General features: G+C 29.6%; 1 long non-coding RNA gene across 1 annotated transcript; it reads left to right on the top strand.

Annotated features, from left to right (window-relative positions):
• The first annotated feature begins 521 nt into the window (after positions 1 to 521).
• On the top strand, positions 522 to 2,810 carry LOC129971075 (uncharacterized). Its single transcript, XR_008784756.1, has 2 exons — positions 522 to 633; positions 2,455 to 2,810. It is a non-coding gene; the product is annotated as an uncharacterized LOC129971075 (long non-coding RNA).
• Positions 2,811 to 6,928: the final 4,118 nt, after the last annotated feature.

The following is a 6,928-nucleotide window of genomic DNA, read 5'->3' on the forward strand; positions in this document are numbered from 1 at the left end:
TAATTTTGGCCTTTTACATTTGAATGATTCATTCTATCAGGGATCTTTGTTGGTGGATTCCTTGATATATTTCGACCTCAAATTTTGATGGTTTGAGAGTAAAAAACCTGTCTTAATATTCATTTCAGATGTATGCATTAATATTAATGAAATTGTTCATTAATATTATATTTGAATGTTTTATTCTATCTTAGATTTTTGTAGGTGGATTCATTAATGTATTTCGACCTCAAATTTTGATGGTTTCTGAGTTAAAAAACTTGTCTTAATATTCTTTTCAGATGTATGCATTAATATTTACGCCATCTTTATTTTATCATTAAATTTATCTTAGCATTTTCAAAAAAAAATTTATATGACGGAACTCAAGTTAGAAGCAAAAAATGAACTATTTCATTTAAACAACTGTTCTGGTTGTAATTAAATGTGAAGGTACATTTGTTGAATCACACGAATGTAACAAGATCTTCATTTTATAGCCACGTGTCGTGATCTATAAATAAATTTTATTATATGTTCGACTTGTATATAAGTGAAGATCTGAGACGATTGAAATCATACAGACAGAAGATCGTTTCATTCAGTTGATCCACTGACATCCTCTTTGCTCAGCTTAGAATCATGAATTTTAAGGTAAGCAAAAAAAAAAAAAAAATTTTTTTTACTAAAAAATACTTGTCTTTGGAAGGTAAGCAAATTTTTTCTGTGAAACAACATAAATTGTGCTTTTCAATTATTTGTACAAAATTTATTTTTCAGTTTTTGTATTATTGTACAATGTCTTTAAAATTTTGAACAATGACAAACGAATTATTTGAATAGTTAATACTGAGTTATGAATTTAAGAAACATACCCAATTTTGTTTCTGAAATTTTTTAGGGGAAAATAATGCTTGAATTGTTGTTGTTGCCATCAGAATAAATACTGAAAATGTTTTTAGATTAATTTACAACTCGTACTTGGTATAAATAAGCTGATATTTATAATTTGTGATTGCATGCCTTTTTTGTTTTGTTCATAAGATTTAGAAGATCTTATTTTATTTTTCAAAATGAATTAAAAGATGCTATTTGAAAAGAAAAATATTTCAGTCTATATTTATTGTTGTTCTCAATTTGTTTTATCCATCTAAAACTCAGTGTTGCTGACTGAAAACAAGCTGTTTCTTAGCCTCGATCCATATTTAAAATTCAATAAGTCATTTAAAGCATTTCCAGGATTTATACGAAAAAAAAAAAAAGAACAATATTATGTATGTACTTTAACCCATCAACGATCGATTTTTTAAAAATTCCGATATTTAAGATGTAATAATTTAAAATACCATAACAATAATCTTTAAAATACTTCCAGAATGATTTTGAACTGCTCTACTTGCACTTTTTCTCCGAATCCATTTTTGCCATAAGAATTGCAAAATTTATCACCAAGGCCAGAGGTCATTGATTCGGTATCCAATACGAATAACTTTCCGCTCAGCGATGAATTTAACATTACAGAAATTAATACTGCAAATTCGCAACAATAACTGACAAATAAATTATCTCTTAATTTAGCTGCGATAGCATTTACTTTAGGGGTGGGTTTACACTCGTCCAATTATAAGACTGCTGGTAGGCAGCGGATGCGCCGAAAGGCTGAAAAATGCTGCTCAGTCGATGGCAAGTAATTGGGACAAAAACATGCCGCTGTATTGTATTTTTTTCTTACTGCGCATGCGTTTGCACAGTTTGGCGGTTTTTGGAGAGAAAAAATTAATGATCTATCATATATTAATTCTGGCATTTTTTCTGTTTGCTCTTTCTGATGCGAAACAGTGTGTGTTTTTTCATTTTATTTGGCATTTCTTTTCTATAGTTTAAAAAATGTAAGTATGTTGAGACTTTTATTTTTATTTTACCATGTTTCTTTGTGTAAATATCTATCATTTTAATACGACAGGGAGAAAAAAAATAGAATTCAAAGACGCCAAAACGACAATTTATAGCCAAGCCTAGAATGCCTGAATTCATCTTATGAAATTTAGTCGAACATAAATCAGTGCTTTTCTCTGCATGCGCTGCCTACTGGTCATCTTATAACTGACATAGTGTAAACCTGGCATAAAGATGTGTTTACACTTTTTCAGATATAAGTTTCCAGCAAGTTACGCATGCGCTGAGTGTCCGAACAATAGCAAGTTCTTGATTTGACGGGATATATACTTGCAACTTTACAGTTTCTGCGAAAGCGTGGTTTTAGTGGATGGTTTGTAGCTGGTTGAGTGTTGCAGACTGAAGAGCATGGGAAATGAAAACATGCTTAACTTAGAAATTGATAATATTGTGAAATTTGAATTCTTGTAATAAGAAAAATATTTAATTTAAGAACGCAGATAAATTGAAATTATTGCATATAAGATTAATCAAGTATAAGTATGTTTATATAAATATGACAATTTCTGTGTTTTGCAGGCGCTTCTTTTGATCTTCGTTGCCCTGTTCGCTGCATGCAATGCAGCGTATATTGGAGCTGGAGCAGGAATTGGAGTTGGGGCGGAAGGTGGCGCTGGAATCGGAGCTGGAGTGGGAGGTGTAGCTAGAGGTGCAGGACGTGCTGTTGCTGGAATTGGAGCAGGCATCGGCGTCGGAGCTGGAATCGGAGCCGCAGCGTATTAAAAAAGCGAATGCCTAAATTTTTCAATTTGTTTGTAAATCCTTCAATATGAATCTTCTAATGCTACAATTTTGTTTGTAAATCCTTCAAATTAGTTCATAAATCTTTCAATATGAATATTCTTATGTTGCAATAAAGTTATGTTACGCTCTAAGTCTTTTCATATTCATTTCATATTTAGAATCCATAAAAACGTAAAAAAAAAAAAAAAAAAAAAAGTGTACTGAATGAAATTTAAATTTGAAAGTTACCATGAAGTTTTATAAGATATTACAGAAAATAATCTTTTAATAATATTTAATTTTTCTAGCAATAAACAGACTTATGAGTTAATATATAACAACTTTTTTATTGGAAATAATTATTTCGATATAAACATTAATCTATTTCTAAAATCTGATGAATATGAATTTTTAATAAAATGATCACATTTTCAGAATTTGAAAGTTATAATAATCAGAATGCTGAAAAGTGTCATGCAATAAAGAAATGAGAATTTTAATAAGTTTTGAGTTAAAAAAATTAAAAACAAAAACCTAATTGTATAATTTCTGCATGTTGCTTTATTATCTTTAAAAATTAATTTTAAATTAAATTTAGAAAAGTTATTTCAAATGTATATAAAGATTGCCAAAGTTGTGTGATCGTCCTTTAAACAAAAATACAAATATTTTTGAAGATTGAAGAAGTTTCATGGTTTTCACAGATTCTTAAATAGAGACTTTTAAGTGGATTTAAAAAAATAATGATAACGATTTATATTTTAGATTTGCAAAACACTTTGGATTGTTCAAAATCTATTTTTACTAGTCGATATATCGAATATTTTTGAGGATAAAAATACTTTCAAGAATTTAAAAAGCTTTCAATTCAATAAAGCACCTTTAAAAGGAATGGTTTAGCATGGCCATGGAAATTAGTGGGCTTCCACCCTCCCCTTCAACATTTTTAAGATGACAAGAGAAATTTTTACGTATGTTTTTTTACAACTTATTCCTGTATTTTTTACCTTTGTATTTCTAACATTAAAAATACACCGTACTTCATTTTATTCTAAAATTATTCAAGAAAAGAGCTAAATAACCTTGAATGGCATTACATACTAATTAGGAAATGTTTGTAAAATGACTGAAACATTTCAGAGTAATAAAATTAGTGTCATTAATTACTGTCCCTAGTCATTAAACAGTATGCAAGCAACAAAATAAAAGCAGAATTAAGATATTTCCTTTCGAGTTAATGTCTAATGAAAATTTTATTTTTAGTATATAAAAATAAAATAATGGCAGTAACAAAATACCACGTACTAGAATTCCAGGAAACAACAAATTCAATTTTAAGATAATTGTGTCAATATTGCAAATTGTATTTAAAATGAAATTGTTTTTGAAACATTTACAAAAGTTTGTTAGCAATTTTATTTATATCACTGCATGTAATTTTTTGCTCTAGATAGAACACAAACTTTTGTCTTATACTAAATATTTCAAAAGTTATTTCTGAAAAAAACTCTAACATTTAATTTTGTTTAAATAAATGTTTTAGAAAATAATTTTGAAAATTGAACAAAGTACAGTTTGCTTAAAAGAAGAATGAGAAATTAAATGTTTCAAATTTTATGTATGTAGTTATAAACGTTTCAGTGATGCTCATACATTTATTATATATACATTCTTTATAGACAGAGGCATTTATTATATATAGATACATTGATTGTTTATTGTTGATGGATCTTACTTGTTGTGGGTAAGTCAATATTTGCAATTAATAAGGGGCTACTACTAGAAAGAAAATTTGGGCACCAGTATCAGATTAAGTAGCTTGGAGAAAGTAGCGTGTATAACACAGCGAATGCAGCAACTTATTTTCTCGCAGTGAATATGCTTGAAAATTTATTAGTCTATGAAGATGTCTTTAAAATAAAATACTTAAAATTGTATAAATGGATTGATAGTGTGTATCTGTAGAACATCCATTCATATATAAAAAAAAACATCAATTTGTTTTTGTATGATATTTTCCTATTGTGGATTGAATAATAATTGACGAGCTGTTTTTCCTATTCATTTTAAATTTTCAAATCTGTGTTTTTAAGCAGTTCATCAGGTTGCTTGAGGAATGAACTAACTTATTGTTTATGAAATTTTTTGAAACATGAAAATGAGAGATAGGCATGATTTTTAGTCATCTATGCGAGAAAGTTTTTAATCTTCTAAAATTCTCATGAGGAGTTAAGGTTCCAATAATATTCCTGATTTCTTGCTTTGCATGTGATGCCTAAATACATTAAATAATTTGATTCAATGCAAAATAACAGCAAATGGTGCCTGAAATGTTAAGTTTTTTTCCCATTTACTAGCCCATTTTAATTATCAAAAATACATAGAAAATTAATAAAAGAAAAATTTAATCTAAAGAAACTAACTTGTAGAGCACCGTTCTGAATCAGTTTTTGATCACTATTATTTGTGTGGAGACTTCGGGTCTCAGTAGTCCCTAAAAGGGAAAATCTGACTTATGTCATCCCTATCTGATGGGGAATTTATAGTCTGAATAAACACATTGCCGACTGAGTGTGAAATCGTCAAATTGTATGTGACAGTAATTTAAAATGAATCTGGAATTATTTGGCTTTTTATATGTTGATTCTGCGTCGTCAAGGTTAATAATATATGCTTGATGCCATAAACAGCTAAAAGGCAAATGGATTGACTGATTGGAATTCGTCACATTAGAAATGTGTATTTGACATATTATAAATATATTTAATTACCCAGTGTCCCCTGTAATTGCATTCTCAAAATCATTATTTGGTAATTAATCCCCCTTGGATTAGACACTAATTTAAAGCAAATCCAAGAGATCTTTGAAAGAGGCATGCAGTAGCTTCTGAGGGTAAAGACCCCTGAGAACCCGGGGGCAGAATTCTGACTTTATCTTTAATGAAGATGACACTCACTTGCACAATCTCCTTTTACAAGGAGAGTCTGGCCCTTTCACACACCTCATAGTTAGAAAGCAGAGCAAAGAGCAACCCTGCCCGAACTTGAACTCGAATCCGGGACGCTCAGATCACGAGGAAGACGAGCCAGGATGTCGGACCGAATCATTATTTTACACGAAAATGTTAAATAAGGATTTAAGTATGAAAAGATTGAGATATTTCTCTCAATATATATCAAAATATGTTTTTAAAGTTAACCTAATAATATCTATAGGGCTTTTTCTGATGCCAATTTGTTTCATTTCTTTACACGAGCTTTTCATTTTTGTTCATAGAGTTGTAATGTTGAGAACTGGTTTAGACTAAATCTGCCCTGTACTTGTTATTTGTTATATTTGCTACTTTCATAGCTTTTACTCAGCTGTCTTATGACTGTTACTCAGTAGTGAGAAGTCACCTATAGCCTTCGCTGTGGTAAAGTAGGGGGAAGAGAGCTACGATTCCCTTGGTTTCTTTTCTTGAGTCATCTTGTTCATTACTCGACAATATTTTTAAAAAATGGAACACGGTGCTTTGTACTGTTTGTTAATTACATGTGGAAAAATACGATGACAGTGTTAAATCAGCTTGAGGGGGTCTCCCTGAAACATTCTTTCATTCTATCTAATAAATGAATTCGTGTATTGGCGAACCGCATGTTATCATCGAACAATAATTACGAAAACGTTGATTAGAGCGTGATCTGTTGTTGTTGCTTATGGCACTTGTCTTACACAAGCCCGCTGATTTAGTCAGCTATTTTAAGCCGAGTTTTAGCGCTTCTTGTTTCAGTAGCACCTTCTAGAGCCAAGAGTACCTCTTAGCTACTCATGCGTCACAGTCCTTTTTACGGGGCGGATTTCATTCATATATTTCATTCACTCATCCACAGATCGTAATTTAGATCTAAATCAGAGAACCTTTGATCCAAGAATTCTAATTTCTAATGTTCTAATTGTATTTAAATATGTTTAAATTATTCAAAGTACATTCATTTTTGCAGAATTTAAATGAAATTGATAATAAAGATTTCGTTTAAAGATTAAAAGAAAACTTTTCTTACATTTATTGTTTAGAGTTTTTTTTTACATAATTTAAAGTTATTTTTTGTTCGGAAAAACATAAAATTTTTAAAAAAATTCAGTCCATATGCATAAAAATATTTAAAAAATTTATTTTCAATTGGAATTACAAAATCTCTTCTAATTTGTGCCACGTTAATTTATATAGTATCATACGAGAAAAAGTAATTGAAAATAATAAAAATTATGTCATCTAGAATATTTTGA

This window comes from Argiope bruennichi, chromosome 6 (assembly GCF_947563725.1).
Source record: "Argiope bruennichi chromosome 6, qqArgBrue1.1, whole genome shotgun sequence".
In the NCBI taxonomy this organism is placed as follows: Eukaryota; Metazoa; Arthropoda; class Arachnida; order Araneae; family Araneidae; genus Argiope; species Argiope bruennichi.